The sequence below is a fragment of the Theobroma umbraticum genome, unplaced genomic scaffold, assembly GCF_002168275.2.
Source record: "Theobroma umbraticum cultivar Fairchild unplaced genomic scaffold, ASM216827v3 scaffold_4.1, whole genome shotgun sequence".
Taxonomy (NCBI): Eukaryota; Viridiplantae; Streptophyta; class Magnoliopsida; order Malvales; family Malvaceae; genus Theobroma; species Theobroma umbraticum.
This window is the reverse complement of record NW_018397258.1, coordinates 6,580,950-6,598,537: the sequence shown is the minus strand read 5'-3', so window position 1 is coordinate 6,598,537 and position 17,588 is coordinate 6,580,950. Positions and strand designations below refer to the sequence as shown.

Sequence of the window (17,588 nt, the reverse complement as noted above, 5' to 3'; positions counted from 1 at the left end):
TAATATAAACAAAACCAGAAGAGAAGAATAATAAAAAAAAATAAGATTACCTTTACAAAATGATATTGCTATTACGATTGTACCTCTTTTTTGTCCAACTTGTGAATACCATAAAAGAAGCAAAGAACCTGAGCCACTTAAATGCTTCGCCTCCAACAGTTGCATACATGGTTGCACTTGAATCTTCACAAAGAATGAGCTTTCTTAACTATGCCTTTATGCTAGCAATGTGGATAACAACTTGTTATCTCCACACAATCACACTCCTCCTAACCAACCACAAAGTTAAAAAACTATTTTTCTAAGTCACTCAAAAAAGTACGCAACTAGACGTTTATCGTTAGTTTTCTGATAACTAAAAAACCCTAACTTGTGTGTTTCACTTGTATTATGAAGAATAGCTAAAAAGTGATATTTATATATAGGTTGATTAACTTCTTAAATTGCAAATAACGCCTTAATATTGCAACCCTTTATAATATTAGCCCAACACTTAATTAAATCTTTTTAATTAAGTCATTGTAAATTATATTAAATTAAATTTACTTTATTTGTTTGCAGTTAAGGTTTTAATATCATAACTATTTAAAATACTGGCTTTATGCTTAATTAAAGTATTTTAACTAAGTTCTTAAAAGTTAAAAATCTAGTGTATGATTTAAGTCCACCTTAAATTATCACACTCCCAAGTTAAGTCATAATGTAACTTATTGTATGTGACCTATTAGGTTCCTAATATATTTATAATTAAATTAAATTATAATTTTTATTAAATTAATTAATTCAATTTTATGGACCAAGATTTGCATATAGTAATGCATCATGGCTATCCAATTGTTGAAAGAGTCAAAAATGTTCTTTAACAACCTTTCAGTGTACAGTCTATCAGTGTAATTCATTCCCTCATCGTATGTCTCTAAATGATAAAAGCAACGTACAGTATATACTCTTATTAATTTTCATATTCATTCTTGAGGTTAGATCATTAGCTTTATAGAGACTTATAAATCTTTTTTAGTAATCTCCAAGTTGTCTTTGCCAAGGACTTTAACAAGTTAATATCAACCAAGAACTGTTATGATATGTCCCATAAATCACTTGGGGTGATGATTCTTTTTTTGATCACTCCTTTGCCTTCACATGCTTTATGTTACAACTATCCATATCTTGTTTTGGCATCCTTGGCAAGACCCATAAGGATATGATTAAATATACAACACTCCATATATAAGACAACTTAATGCATCAAGTCTAAAGAATATTTGTATAACTGACACATGAGAAATATTTGCATAGATACTAAAGTGAGATACCAAATGCATTTCTCATTTCGGGTCATATTCAATGAACTTGTTCATGGAACAAAGGCCTACATTATAGTTTCAAGTATCTCTATACTTCAATCTATGAGATCAGTTACTTACTTTCCAAGTAAATAACATAGAATGCACTAATCTCTTAGCATTATTCATTTCCAGTCTCAATAATACATCAACAAGGAACATTAGAGATTATACTTAATGCATAGGGATCTCATAATTGTAATCCAATACAATTTTCTTGTAAGATATATTAATCTCATGGGCTTCATCCAATAAACTTAAAACCAACATCATTGATGTCTTATTGATGAATGAAAACCTCTAATCAATCAATGTGAATGATATGATTGCATGATTGGAACTAAGCTTTAACCAATCTCAATTGGTTGCAAGTCTCATTCTAATAGTTTCTATGTTTAGAACACCACTTAGCGTTTTGGCAATTTAAATGCCCTTAGGCATTTCTGCAGCATTTCCACTCTTGAAACGTCCCTGGGCATTTCTGTGTTTGCCCCCTACATGAAATTTTGTTGTTGTATTTCATGCATAATTGGAGTATTGGATTAATATCAAACCTTGTCGGCAAACAAAGCTATTGATTTATAAAATAAATCCTCTAGATAATAAAGAGTTCATAGCCTTTTAATGATATCATGTTGGATATTATAGAAATTGATTTGGCGGAACTACTTCATGCCATTAATTTATAAAAAGTTTGAGGAAGCCTGAAGCCAACTTTGTTAAATACGACCATGTGATTTAAACTTGGATAAAGTACTTGAACATTGCAAACGTTTGCCAACAAAACCAACATTGGAATCTATGGACTGAATTGTACAAGCTTTGAATGAAATACAAACATATTGTTCAATTTTTTTTAAGGTATTTGTCTAAATTTTACTTAACTTTTTGTTTTCTTTTTGGTGAAGAAGCAAAGTTTTGAAAAAAAGAAATCATGAATCATTGAGGAACCTCAAAGGGAAATATTTAATATGATTAATGAAATAAAGTCGTTCTTAGAAGAAAGTTTCCAGTTTTAAAGCCCACCAGATTGGGAAAAAATTGTGCATATGAATAAACTATATATGAATTGGATAAAACTTAACAAAACAGTGGAAATCAAGAAGGCTAATACTTAGTAACAAAATGTGTTGTTTAGATAAATAGTATGAGAAATTCCTCCACCAACTCTCTTCAAACTTTCTATGTATTTTTTTTAGTATGTTAATAGGTAAAGTTCAAGACAGGAAAAAGAAGTTAAGATATATGTGGAAAAACAACAAGATGTAGTAAAGCATTCAATAAGAAAATTTAACGTATTAGATTCTTACTAAGAAAATAATTCCTCAAAAACCATAAATTAGAGAGAAGAGTTTTATGGAAATTCACAATCTATTTTTCTATAATTTCTTTCTAAGGTTTCTTTAAACAAGTAAGTTCTCGTTATAACAAAATTGTGTTTTATTTATACAGTTTCTTTTTTTAAATTTTTTTATTATTATTATTTATTTCATTTGTTATAATGAAACTTTCATAAAGAGGAAAGGAAAAGAAAAAAAAATTATTATTGATGTTATACCCCTTTCCTTAAATAGGAATTTCTTTTATGTATATGTTTAGTGATTTACACACACACACACACACATATATATATATTCTTTACTTGTTTCTTTTGGCATAAAGATAGAAATAAACAAAAAAACAGAGGGCAAAGATAAGAACAAATAAATGAACATAGAATATTTCTATAATTTTGAAGGATGTAATAGTGCATAAGTAGGAATGATAATGCATAAATACTTATCTAGTTGTCTTTGTTGTTCATGCTTGTAGAAATTTTGTGGCCTTATCTTATGGCCAAGACTCTTTTTGCCTCAAAAGTTCACTATGGTGAGCTTGGTAGGGTTGCTTTAGGAAAGCAAAAGAAGAATACTATTGCAACTTCTCTTTCTACGAAAATGCTAGGAGGGAGAATTGAGATGATGGTATTATCAAGGAAAAAAAGAAAAAATTGCTCTTTTTTCTAAGAAACTGCTAGTAGGGAGAATCGGGATGAAATTCAAATTTAAGCGCGGTGAATGCTCACTTTCTGTCACTAAATTTGGATCTAAATCACTATAGGTCCTAGGTTAAGATGAATAGGTACAGAAATTTTGAAAGAATTTCACCTATGTGATTGCTTTCAGTAATGCTAGAGCCCTTAATGTTGTAAGAGTCACCACTAAATTTCGTATTTGTAGGGAGACTAGAATTAAAGTATGGCACATTATTTTTGCAAGGTAGAGTACTTTTTCACATACTATAATTATGCTTGAAGAGAGTTTATTTGTACTCTTGAAGACATGCGCATTCTTTTGAAACTTTTTTGTGCTGATAGAGATAACTTTTGTTCATTTTTTTTTCTAGGGAAGAGAAAAGTGTCAAGAAATTCTTTATGGACTTGTTTAAGAGCCAGGTTAAAGCTTTCAAAGTGGCACACTTTTCTAACTAGGTAAGGTTCTTTTATAAGAAGTTCAATATTAAAGGCTAGAGCAATCCTCCTATATATCTAGATCACGCTCATGAGTTAGTGGCTTTGTTAATCATACGGTTGGCTCAATATGTCCTCCCAAGTTGTCTAGATGATGGGATGTCTTCTTCAGTTATTCCTTATGCGATCAAGATTGCTAAAGGTATGAGCTTTCCTCTTACTCCATTATACTTGAGATCTTTATATAAGAGGTTAGACTTATATCACTCTAAAATTGCTAAATCAGTTGGTCGCTATAGAGTCTTAACTTATATTGATGTATCATTCATTTAGATGTGTCAATGGGAGAGATTTCATAGTTGTGCCTCCACTTCTAACGCGTATCAGCCTTCTGTGTCTTCCTCTACAAATAAAGTTTTAAAAGACAATTATAAAGCTTGGGCATGGCATGAGCAGACTTATAAAGAGAACATTCTTAAGGTGTTGGATAAGGCAGATCAATATACTGCATAACCTTATGTGAGATCAACCAATGGTTTTAGTGATCCAACAATTTATTACGATGGGCAAACATTTAATGTTGGAAGTTTTTCGTGTGGGTTAAACCTCTTAGTGTGGATTCATTATTCTCAATTACCTTCCATGATTAAGATGACTAGTTTAGGTTCTAATATCGATTTGTTGTCTATCGAAGTATACTTTCTTTAAAGAATGGCGCGTCAATTTGGGTATAATCAATCAACTTCACCTAGACCCTTTTTTCTTAAAAACTTCTCTTATTGTACTTCCTTATTTTTTATTGGTGTGCTTAATCATAATATGGATAAGTTCAAAAGCTATGTTGTTTCAGCCTTTGACAAAATAGGTGCCTACACTATTAGTTGATATACTTATTAAGGAGACTATCTTTAGGAATGGACCTTGTTTGTTATGCCTAATCCTAAAGTGCAATTGCATGCTCCTTCCATCAGTAGTAATGACGTGTCGCTTCACTTGATTCTTTAAAAGGAACAAAACCTCTCGCTAAGTAAACTTGTTTCTTACTCTTTTCATCTCTTTTTTTCATTACATTCTCACCTTGATATTACTCTTATTTTCTTTTTTTCTTAAGGAAGAGTCAACTCTAAGTGCAGAGGTAGAGGGACAAGATATCTTAAAGTTTAAAAATGAAAAAGAATCATGTGACCACACAAATGATTATGAGTCTAATGATGAGTCAGTTGAAACGAGGCTTACCAAACATGAATATTTGAGTTTGAGAAAAGGAGTGGACGGTAAAGTTATACAAGAAAGTCTAATAGATATGATCGATTTCTACCTTTTACTATGTAAAATGTTGGTGGTGATGAGGTCAATGCCACTACTAGAGTTAATTTAAATGTTCTTGGGACTGTTTCAAGATGTGAATTCTGATTTTAGCTTTAGGATGCCTCAATATAACAATGCAAATACCATTCCCGGGGAAACTTTTGGAGTTACCCAAAACATTCAGAATAACTTTGGAATTGGTGTTATTCTTGGTGTTGCTTGCAACGTTTCCTCTTTTAAGAGTGTTTCAAATACAACTTGCAATGCTTCTTTTCCTGAAGGTGTTCCGAGTACTACTTGCAATACTTATTCTTCTAGGGGTGTTTCGAATACTATTTACAATGCTTCTTCTTCTAGGGGTGTTCCAAATTCTACTCACAATTCTTTTTCTTCTGAGGGTGTTTTGAATACTACTCATAATTTTCCTTCTCCTTTCAGGGTGTTCTAAATAGTATCCACAATGCTTCTTCTTCTCTTATAAGTATTTCAAATAACATAAATATTATTTATTTAAGTATTGTTACACCCCTTCTTATTACTCACTTCGTGTCATCCTCTTTTATTTATGATTGAATGTAGAGACAATACTTCTGATACTCATTTAGAAAACTTTCATAGCATTCTAGTCTTGTCGCAACACTTGTAGAATTTAGAGCAAATCTATAATGTAGAAGGTGAATTTTGGCATTTTAAAGGCAAATTCATGAACAAAGCTAATATAGATATATTGGGTAGTGCCTTAGAGATTGCTTCCTCTCCATAGGCAACATTGCTTTCAAAGAATTGCAGAAAATGGTGGATCTCATGGAAGATGTCCTCAACTCTGGTTGTCGAATTAAATGTCTTGACACTTGTATAGTCAAAGCCAAAGGATACATTTTGACGAGGTTTGACAAACCTAGCATAGAGGTAGAGATAAAAAAGCTTGATGCAAGGAAGATAAAGTTGCAAGGAAAATTAGACAACTATTTCGATTTTGAGAATAATAGATCCTTCTCCCCTCTGAACTTCATACTTAACTAACTTGTTCTAGTTTTTCTTTTTCTGACATTGTAGACTTATTTTTCATGCTAAATATTTACTTTTTCTTCGTGTTTTATTTCTTCACTCATAAACTGAGATACATTTTTCTATATTTCATTATTTGCAAACATATGAATGTTTCACAAGTATCATTTTGCGCTGCCAAAAGGGATTTTCAACTTCACATTAAAGAGAATAATCTTCAATCTAGTATGAAGGAGAATAACATATCCTTTATATGAGCATTCATAGCTGCAACCTATTTATGAAGGGTAAGCTATGGCCAGAAAGTGAGCGATAAAACTAGCAGCTAATAACGTAATATTATTACAGTCAGATTATGAGTGTTAAAGCTTGCAACTGATAATGTGAATTATATGGTGTAAAATTTAAACTATAAAGATTATGACCAAGTGCAACAATAATATTATAGCCAAAGTAAGAGCAATAAAGCTTATGAGTGAAAATGAATTTACTTTAAAATATCGCAAGACAGCCAAAATGAAAACGATAAAGGTACAACTAAAAATGCATTTACTTTAAAATATACACTGCAATTAAACAAAAGCTTACTCTAAGAAGTCATTCATAAAAGGAGACAAATAATGGATGGCATTCTCATACATGATATTTCTTAATGTATTGGAAATTGACTAGTACTATAACAGAATTAGTCTTTAAATTCATTAGTTTGCAATATCCACTCACATTCACCTTATGAACAATGTATGATCCTTTCCACCTTGGACTAAACTTGGTACTTATATTTCTCTTCTAATATGTTTTGTTGCACAGGGTACTAAGTCACCCACTTCATAGCTTTTTTTCCTTACCAATTTGTCATATGCTCTACTCTATCTTCTTTGATATGTGGAAAAGTTCTTTTTGGCTTTATCCCTCATTTCCTCTAATGTTTCCAATTCCATCATTCGTAAAGTATCATTGTCCATTTTAACATCTAGGGCCAATTTTGCTAATGGAACTAGGATTTTTGCTTACAAAATAACTTCTGTCTAGTATACTAAAGAAAAAATAGTAACGTTCGTAAGTCATTGCTTAGAAGTTCCATATGCGTATAGTGCCATAAGAACAACATCATGCCACATATTAAGATCATCATGTACCATTATATTCAGCATCTTAAGTAGAGTCTTGTTGGTGGCTTCAGCTTGACCATTACTTTTAGGGTAATAAAAGGCTCACATGGTCGATATCATAAAAAGCTAAGAGTTCTTTTACACTAGAGTAAACAAATAGGGTACCACTCTTTGACAAAATATGCTTGGGTATTGCAAATCTACATATGATTTTTTCTTTAATGAAGTTGCCTACAGCCAATCCAATTACATTCTCCAAGGGAACAGCCTTTACCCATTTGGTGAAGCACTCTGTTGCTACAAATATCCATGTATATCTTTAGAAAAAAGACCAATAGGTCCAACCAAGTCAAACTCCAAAGTATGGAAAGGCCAAGGTATGATGATGCTATAAAGTACTACAATTGGAGTATGTATAGGGTTTCCATGGACTTGACATTCATGGCATTTTTTTGCATAAATCATTGCATCTGTTTCCATAGTAAGCCAAACATATCCAAGATCCAACAATTTCTGATAAAGCTTCCTCCCCTATCATGTTCTTCACTACTTTCAATGTGAACTTCTTCCAATAAAGGATTTACATCAATTGGAGAAACACACTTCAATGGAGGTCATGCAAATGATACTCAAAATAATTCATTCCCTTTAAGGAAAAACCGTTGAGCTTTTCTCTTCAATTGTCTTGCGTCTTGGAAAATTTGTTAAAAGAATTCCATTTTAAAAAAAGTTGATGTAAGGTTTACGCCAATCACCCGCACTTCGTACAAAATGACATTCGTGCACATCTAGATATTCTGAACACTTGGGACAAGGCTATTGAAATTGGAGCACATCTTTGGACTATTTGGACAAAAATACCCTACTTTATCGAGTAATCGATGCAACGGTGTTCTTTCCTCTCCGCACCATTGTCCATACATTGCTTTCAATTTTTCTTCTACTTCATGATTGGAAATGCATCTAGCTAAGACTCCATTGCTTCCCTTATGGTACACACACCATGGATGAGAGTGAAATACTTTAATCGTGGTATAGATGTGTAGAAGAAAAAAAATTATCAGCCAATTACGTGCTGCCATGTGGATTTAATAATATTTTAACCATATAATTAATTATAAAATAATTAATTTATTGGTTAGATTTTTTAAAGACATATAGTTGAACCAATTTACCTATTGGTATATATTTATCTCCCAAAATAATTTAGAGATAATATTCATATTTTGACCAATCAAATATTAGCTATTGGTCATCCAATTTATCTCTAAATAAATCTAAATTATTTAGAGATAATATTTATACTTTGACCAATCAAATATTAGCTATTGGTCATTCAATTTATCTCTAAATAAATCTAAATTATTTAGAGATAATATTTATATTTTGACCAATCAAATATTAGCTATTGGTCATCCAATTTATCTCTAAATAAATCCAAATAATTTGGAGATAATCTTCATATTTTTGACCAATTAAAATTTAATTATTGGTCATTTAAATTATCTCTAATAATTATATTAATTTAGAGATAAAAATCAAATTGAAATTATCTCTAAATAAATTAGAGATAATACCTAATTTCGGCCAATCAAAATTCAAGGACTCAAAGTCCTACCAATCAAAAGACTTTCAATGAGCATCATAATTTATCTCTAAATAAAATAATTTAGAGATAATTCAAAGAGATTTCATTCTCATCAAAGTCTCCCACTTAACATTATAAATAGGGGGCTCCTCCAAGTCATTTTGATTCATTCGGAAGCATTTGAAGATAGAGAAGCATTCGAAGATTGAGAGCATTTCAGAGATCAAGAAGAATATAAGATTTCTGGGGTGAAGATCAAGCAACGGCAAAGTTCGTGATCAAGCAACAGCGAAGTTCGTGATCAAGCAACAGCGAAGTTCGTGATAAAGTAGCGGCGAAGTTCGTGATCAAGACAAAGTCCAAGTTCGTGACTCTTGAAAATGAAGTGAAGAAATTAATCAGAGGAATTTTCAGAGATTATCACTCACATCATCAAATATTTGTATTTGTCTCATAATTTTCAAGTCAAGAAATTTTGACGAGAAATTTGTGTGTACAAGATGTAGAGCTTGGATTGAGTAAGTCTCTTACCATAGGTGCACGTTAGTCCTCTTCTTCATAGATGGAGGGTTGTATAAGCTCACTGGATGGATATGGAAGCCTTCTTTTCAATACCGAAATGGTGCTTTGATCTTTCTCCTGCATTTGTATCTTGCAAGCTAGAGTAGCAAATGTGTCTACATGTCTATTCATCAATCTTGAACTATGTTCACATCTCACCTTTGAGAATTTCTATAAAAATGACAAGACAATAAATCTGTATAATGCAAACATAGGCTCTTTAAGAGAAAACTCACCATTTCTTTATTTTACAATGAGATTAGAGTCTCCATGGATGCACAAGTCATTGACTTCACCAACAGTGCCCTTATACAACTCCAGAATCAAGGGTTTACACTCTGCTTGGTTGTTGGTGCCAGAGAAATCTAGCTTGAAATGAGATGGGATCTTCTTTATTAGGTACATTCACTTTTTACATCTCCTTTGAATGAGTTTGATTGTTGTAAGAATTGAAGGATGACTCATCTGGGACAATGTATCACACCTCAAACTAGTCCAAGTTGATATCTATCTAGAATTTTCATCAATACAATTCAGATATAATAATTCACTTGTCAATTAAAAATGTTACGATAGTTTATATTGTGCGATGAAATTAAAAATGAGATCAATTTTATTGTTGACAGTTTTGTTTAGGTTGGTGATCCAATCATTCCAGGTAAAAGATGGTTCAACACGTTGGTCAACCTTTCTGTTTGGAAAAGCTGCATTCCTTTGATTTCCCAAAAGAGCATTATATTACTCTCAACTTTGAATTACTCATCTTACAAATTGAAGGCAATTTATTAAATATACAGTCTTTTAGTGGTTAGGAATTCCACTGAATTAAGCCACATTAAAACAAAAGGCCCAATGACCACATATTGGGTGATTACTCAAGTAGTATTATGCGTTGGTGAGAGAGAATGATTGTCACAATGTCCAAAACTTGAAACAATACAAATAGTTTTTTATCCTTCTTAGAGTTAGAACGAATGTTGCTTTAAGAAAGAGACTGCATAAATGCAAATTATTTATTTATATCAAGTGGAAGCCTAGCTGGATCTGGAATGAAGTTCAACTTGAGCAAATTGGAAGTGACTCAGCTTGTAATTGGGCTAAATTTGGTGTTGGTACGACAAGTAGGCACTGGAGAAGGAAGGAGTGGGCAGACGCCCCCTCTTTCTTCCCCTTTTCGGCTAAAAAACCAACTTCCCTCGAACTCATTTGGGCCCCCAAGAGGTAACCATTTTGATTTTTATTCTTAGGATTAAATCCATGTCCCCACATTAATAATATCAACCTCACTAATGGGCCAGTAGGAACATAAACTATGTATAGTTTGGTAAATAAGTGTTGTTTGCTACAGAAATCCGTAGAAGATGCATGCTTTTCCATTTCTAGAATCGAGTCTCCCTTGGTTAAAATCAACAGAGTCCCCCGGCTTATATATTAAGGTTGTATTATTCACATATTCACCCCATCATCAATTTCTTTTTATTTTCAAATCCCTCACACTTTACTCGAGCCATGGCGTTTGGTATGAATACAGCAATTTTACTCTTTACGATGGCGCTTTTTGGAGTCTCAATGGGGGCCGTGCACCAGGTCGGAGACTTTGGTGGATGGAACATTGTTGCTCCAGTTGATTACCAAAAGTGGGCTGCAACCAGGAACTTCCATGTTGGCGACATTGTTGGTAACTAATTAAGCTCCCCGATCCTCTGGGTTTCTACTCCTTTCAACTAGTATTTGATGATTTGGTTACATGATAAAGTTGGTTTAATTTGATTGCAGTTTTCAAGTACAAGAAGCTGCTCCACAACGTGCTCCGTGTGACACACCAGAACTTCAAGTCATGCAACGCAACATTTCCGATTGCAGTCTACTCCTCGGGTTCTGACACCATCGAACTCACAAGGCCCGGCCACTTCTTCTTCATCTGCGGTCTTCCTGGCCACTGTCTAAGCGGGCAAAAGCTTCACATTGAGGTGGCTCACGGCCAGGAATACCTTCAACCTTTTGCTTCCGGTGTTAATCACTTACCACAGTCAGGCTCAGAGTTTGATCAGGCGTTGGCACCCAGTCCAGAGAGCATAGAACCGATCCCAGGCCCAGCTCAGAGCAGTTCTCCATCTCTCAAATTGTTCAACGTCTGGGCCGCTCTGGCAGTCCTTGCATGTGGATTAGGTGTTACTGGCATCGTTTACTAGCCGATTGGGTTTCATTTCTAAGTAATTGTGCCAATGTTACAGTCTTCTATTTATAAATAAGCTTAAACTGATGACAGGCATGTTTGAAATACACTATAATGTTAATCTGCTTTTTTGAATTGATGAAACAGTGTTTGAATTGAACGTGATAGGTAAAAAACAATGACAATTGTTAGAGAAGAAAAAATCCTACATAATATAAAATTATATAAGTTATAAAAGATCTAAATTGTATATTTAGAAATCTAAATTATGTATATGTTATATAGATAAATAAAGTATATATATTTAGAAAGTCAATCTTAATTTTATTTATATTCTAACTCTACTTAAAATATTCTTATTCTAATAAGACAGTGTTGTCTAATTAGATAATATTATTGTATAATAACTCTAACCAAATAATTTGTATAATTATCTTTTATATATGGCGAATCCTAATCTTATTCATAATTTAACTAAAACTAACAAACAATATTACAGTATAACTCTAATAAGATGCTGTAATCTAACTAGATAATAGTATCGTATAATAATTTTAACTAAATAATTTATATAATTATCTTAATATTTTCTTCAAAATGATTCCTAATCTTATTCATAATTTAACTAAAACTAACAAACAATATTACAGTATAACTCTAATAAGATGTTGTAATCTAACTAGATAATAGTATCGTATAATAATTTTAACTAAATAATTTATATAATTATCTTAATATTTTCTTCAAAATGATCGTATATGCAACTTGAGTTTGGAATTAAACTAAGATAAACTAATTCTTGAAATCAACTAAATGTTGCATGACCTGGTGAAACATGAAACACATGACAGATTGTTGTGATGTCAAAAATTTTACAAATAAAAGGAATTCAAACTCACATGGACAGTCAAGAAAATTTATGAAAATATGACATTTTGAGATTAAATGTATGCAAGTATCAAGTTCTATTATAACTAAAATAATAATATTATATATAGATATATATATATATATATATATATGTTCTTCAGTGCACCAAAGGGAGAGAAATTAATATCATAATGTTCAAATTCTCCATTTTTTTGGACAAACATCACAATAGCTTTTCACTCATATGAATTTGAAAAATTATGACAAAAATTAATAACTTGTTAAAATTATGCAAAGATATTAATAATTACCTTTTCAATTAAAATTTTTAAATATTTTTATAAACAATATTTCAATATCTTGGTTTTAATTCTCAATTTTAATTTTCATAACTTAATTTAATTGACAACTTTACCAAAATTTACTTAAGAAAGTTTACGTAAATCTTATCTGCTTTTCATTTTTTTTATCTTGCGATTTTATCTTTTAACGTTCAAGTGCTTACTTTATTTATAAAAACTATGATTGAATGACTACATTATCCATAGAAAGGATACTAACATATCAAAACTGTAAGAGTTTTATGTAAATATATCTTTTAAATTTTAGAGAAGAAAAAAAAAGTAAATTTTGTTTAAATTGGAAAAATAAATAACCAATTATAAAATAATAATAATTAATGTCAAAAGTATATCGTATTTTTTACTGTGGGCATCCGTTTCAGAATACAAATCCTTTTTGGTATGGGAAACCCCTTTTCATGCAAAACTTGAAGAGATACATGTATTTATAGAGCCAGTGAGCCAGCACCGTGGGTTGTCTTCACAAATTAACCAACTCGTTGCAAACGCTTTCTTTTACAGTCTTGCTCTCTCTGTTGCTTTCTTGCTCTTCAGTTAATTGATTTCTTTTGATAATCGTGGTTCGAGTATGGCTTCTGCTAAGAGAATCCTGGCTTTCCTTTTGATGCTGGCTTTCTTTGGAGTCCTCCTTGGTGCCGTTTACAAGGTCGGCGACTCTGCTAGTTGGAGTATGAAGAGAAATATTGATTTCTCATTCCCCTTCTTCAAACTCCGATTCAGAGCAAGTGGATCAGCGACTTTCTCCGTAAGTTTTCTAAGCAATTATCAATTTTCCTCTGTTTCTCCTTTTCTTCTTTATTTTTTTATTTTTTTGAGAGACTGCTTCTTCGTGTTGTTACAGTGTACACCTTTTATTACTACTTGACAATTCTCATTGCTTGCCTTCTCTTCATCATGCAGTTTTCGAGTAAAACAGTCAATTTCACAATATGAAGCAAGTGAGTTTCAACGATTTCCAATCATGCGGCGGGACATCCGCTATCGCCTCCTACACCTCTGGTTCTGATTCCATCCCCCTTCCCTCGACAGGCCCGGCGACTACTTCTTCATTGGCTGAGTTCCTGGCCACTGCCAAGCAAAGCTGAGGTATTGGTCACGCCATCTTTCCTGGGCCCAAAAGCAAGTCCAAAGCGTACCTCCTTAAGGTTTGCCACTTGCAAACCCACAGTCAGAGATGTCGCCACCTGGCCCAACTCCTTAAGCTTCCCTGGGCATTGAGTCTTGTTGCATTTTGTTTCTTGGTTTTTACTTCAATAACTTGGTTCGGGTAGGAAATTTTTTTTTATTGTTATTTAATTTGGACTTGTCCTATGGTAATTGGCTTGTTTAATCGTTAGATTAAACAAATGTTCAATCTAATTTTGCACCTTACATGGTTTTCTCTGTTTGTACTATCAAAAAATTGGCGTTTCTTGCGAATCTAACGCATTCAAATTCCATCTAGAGAACCAAATAAATATTAAACTAAACCTTCAACCCATTGCTGAACTCTTAATATAAAGAAGATAGGTGAAAGAACCTACAGGAATTCCCTTGACTTTTAGTTGTTGTGATAATTTATTTAACAGATCATTTTCGAAAAATAAAACGAAAGCAACATTATGCAGGAAAATAAAGCTGGAAAAGAAACCGGACGGAAGCTTAGACACTAATTCTAGTAAAAGACTATCAACGGGACAGGGAAGGGAGGAGGTGAGGACAGAGGAGAGGAGGTAGTATTAATATTTCAAGTAAAAAACATAGGCGAAATTAGTTATAGCAAGTAGTGCAATAGCAAAATTGAAATGGGTTTCAAGGATCTCTTGAGAGGGGAAGCACCGAAAATATGTATATAAGATAATAAGATTGTGATTCATACATTAAAGCATGTAATAGGTCATGTCCAAGCTATTTTGATATGGTCCTTTCAACTCTTTAATTTTATTCTTTCATGGTCCGAGGTTTTTTATTAACATTTCCTTTATTAGTTTATCAAAAAGAATCACAATTAATTGCACTAAATTCACTACATTTACGACACTGATTGCAAATATCCTAAACGTATTCTCCTCTTCTTCTTTTTTTAATTGTTTCCAAAAGAATCGTTTCTTTTCCTAAGCTGGCATCAGACATGTTGCTGTAAAAAGGGTAACTTTTCCAACAACAGATAGTCAATCAGTCATCAATCTGTCATTAATTTGCCCTGAAATCCCTCTGCCTCTCTCAGCCCCACGTCTTGTGGTTAAGCCATGGTTTCTGCTAAAAATGCAATGCTTATGTTCATGATAATTGCTCCTTTTGCTATCTGTTTTGGGACTGTTTACAGGGTTGGTGATGCTTCTGGTTGGCATCCAATGTTCGATTACCAAAACTGGGCATCTTCCAAGAAATTTTGTGTTGCTGACACTATTCGTAAGCTATTCTTCTGTTTCTGAAACAACTTGTATTTTTCTTTTGGTGTTCTTGCTCTTTTCTTTTTACCAAATTCCGTCTGTTTGTATGTGTAAGTTTGTCATTTGTTTTTTTATTCATTTGTTAGGCTATACGACTAATATATCTGTCTAAAATTAAGAGAAAATTTTGATGCTCACAACAGAAGGATCAAACTAAGGGACAAGGCGATCCATTTTCCTTTATATGATTTATTGTATTTCTCATTCTCTTTGCACTAGGCTTAGCCCATCCTAAACCCTTGTCTCATGTCTAGCAATATCTACTTTAACATTTGTTTCAGCTCCTAATCACATTAATCAAACATAGACAAAAATGCCTTTGATTTGTCTTGGTTTCTACTCTAAGACTGCTTGCTACATAAATTTCATAGAAGTCATTTCGTCATTCGTGAAATAACTACCCCCTGCTCTTGCTTCGTCTGCGGCTGAACTTTTTCGTGCTATGATTCAACCCCTACTACAACCACGCAACCCGACCTTTTTAGTCTTTGGCTCTACAAGAAAATACAGCTTCTTTGATATTGTATTAAATAATTCACTTTGCAGGTTTTGAATATAATGCTATATTTCACAATGTGAAGGAAGTTACTGAACCAAATTACCGAGAATGTAATGCAACAAATCCAATTGCAACCTACTATACTGGCAATGATTCGTTCACCTTGAAGCAGCCTGGCCACCGCTACTTCCTTTGCGGCTTCCCCAACCATTGCAAATATGGGCAGAAGGTTGACATCTACGTCCATGAAGTTTCCAGCCCCAGCCCTGCTCCAGCTAATTCACTTCCATTCCCACCATCTCCTGCAGCTAAGAATCCAGCTCCAAGCAGTGCTCGTACTAATAGTGCTTCATCAATCCATATTTCCATTGTTCAGATTGCCATTAAATCCCTGGCTGTGGTTGTCCTTGCATATTTTGTTTGATTAGGTGATAACTTCTCTTTAGATTACCTAGCTTGTTGGAATTTCATTCATAGGAAAACAAGTTTCATTGGATTAAACTGTTCGCAAACGAGAGACAAACTTTCAATAGCACTGTCTCCGTCACTATAAATCCATCTCCTTTAAAAATGCTTTGGAATAAAAATTGTTTCACACAGCCCACCCCCGCCCCACAAAAAAAACAAAAAAAAAGAAAGAAAAAGAAAAAGTTGTTAAAAGTTAGATCGGCAATCCTCTCAACCGGCCTCTCACTAGCCTGGTCTCTCCTCTTGAAGAGTGATGGTCTTAAATTCAATGAATTAAATGTTTGCAGTAACCTACCTTCCATTTGACCTTGAATTTCAATCAATGGATTGCGATTGTTTAATGGCTTTTCAGTCTAATGGTATAGCATCATGGCTAATCTGAAAGGTTGGACGTGAATCTTGCTGTGGCCCTAGCTAGCTCACCCTCACCTAAATTACTGTTGCATGAGCATGGGTGGCGATACCCAAATACCCAGTAGGATTGTAGAGATGATGCATTATGGATTTACGGTTTCAGTATTTTACTTTTGTCCCTTGATAATCCAATTGGAATGAAGAATGGAACTTTTTGTATTGGTTATTATTTATGCATAGAATCCATGGGATAAATGCAAAAAATGGGACCAATGTCCATAAATTGAGTGGAAATTAATTCCACCAAAGATAATTTAACGATTTTTCCTCCCCATACAAGGAAGAAATCCAATGGAAAAGGGACATAATCACTCGGGGAAAACATTTTTTATCCTCTTTTGCTTGTGAACTGAGCATATGCCCAAGTTGCCAACAAAATCATTGCAGATTTCTCTGCCCTTGTGATTCCGTACAAATCATGGACAAATTTTGATCGAGTTGATTTGAGAGTGGGGGATGGCCGTTGGCCCTTGATGCACATTCTCAAACTTACAGAGATGCTGGTAGAACTCCCATCATGAATGCAAGAATACCTCTCAAGGATGGTTCACATTAACTGCTTGGGGCAGTTGTCTTCTCCAAGCCCAAGGAGATGCATGTCCCATATTTGCCAAATTTATCATACCTTATGGGTTTATTCCGTACTAAAATAAAAATGTTGGGAAGGGGGGGTGTTGGAGATCTGGGTCACAGAGGGTTTTTTCGCCTGTTTCCTTTAACTACTAGTTTGGATGACCTGGTAAATCACATTGTAGTTAAAAGTAAACCTTTATTTATGAGAAGAAAACAATTGTCCTCGACAATTAAAACATAAAATTCTCACTCTCAATATTTCAAATTTGGAACTTAAAAGAAGGGAAATCATTGTAAGGTGTCAACAACTTTGATGGGAAGGTTATTTGTGTTCTTAAGGAAAAATTGAAAAAGGAAAGAGACGAATCAGATGAGTGAATTACAACCTTGTTTCTGCTGGTATTGTTGGGGTTAAAAATAAAGTA

At 33.2% G+C, this 17,588-nt stretch overlaps 2 pseudogenes across 1 annotated transcript; both read left to right on the top strand.

Moving 5' to 3' along the window:
* Positions 1 to 10,570: 10,570 nt before the first annotated feature.
* Positions 10,571 to 11,561, top strand: LOC110413338 (mavicyanin pseudogene; annotated as a pseudogene). Its single transcript, XR_016351051.1, has 2 exons — positions 10,571 to 11,047; positions 11,146 to 11,561. The product of XR_016351051.1 is annotated as a mavicyanin pseudogene (transcript).
* A 3,444-nt stretch (positions 11,562 to 15,005) lies between these two features.
* LOC110414440 (mavicyanin pseudogene) lies at positions 15,006 to 16,132 on the top strand (annotated as a pseudogene).
* Positions 16,133 to 17,588: the final 1,456 nt, after the last annotated feature.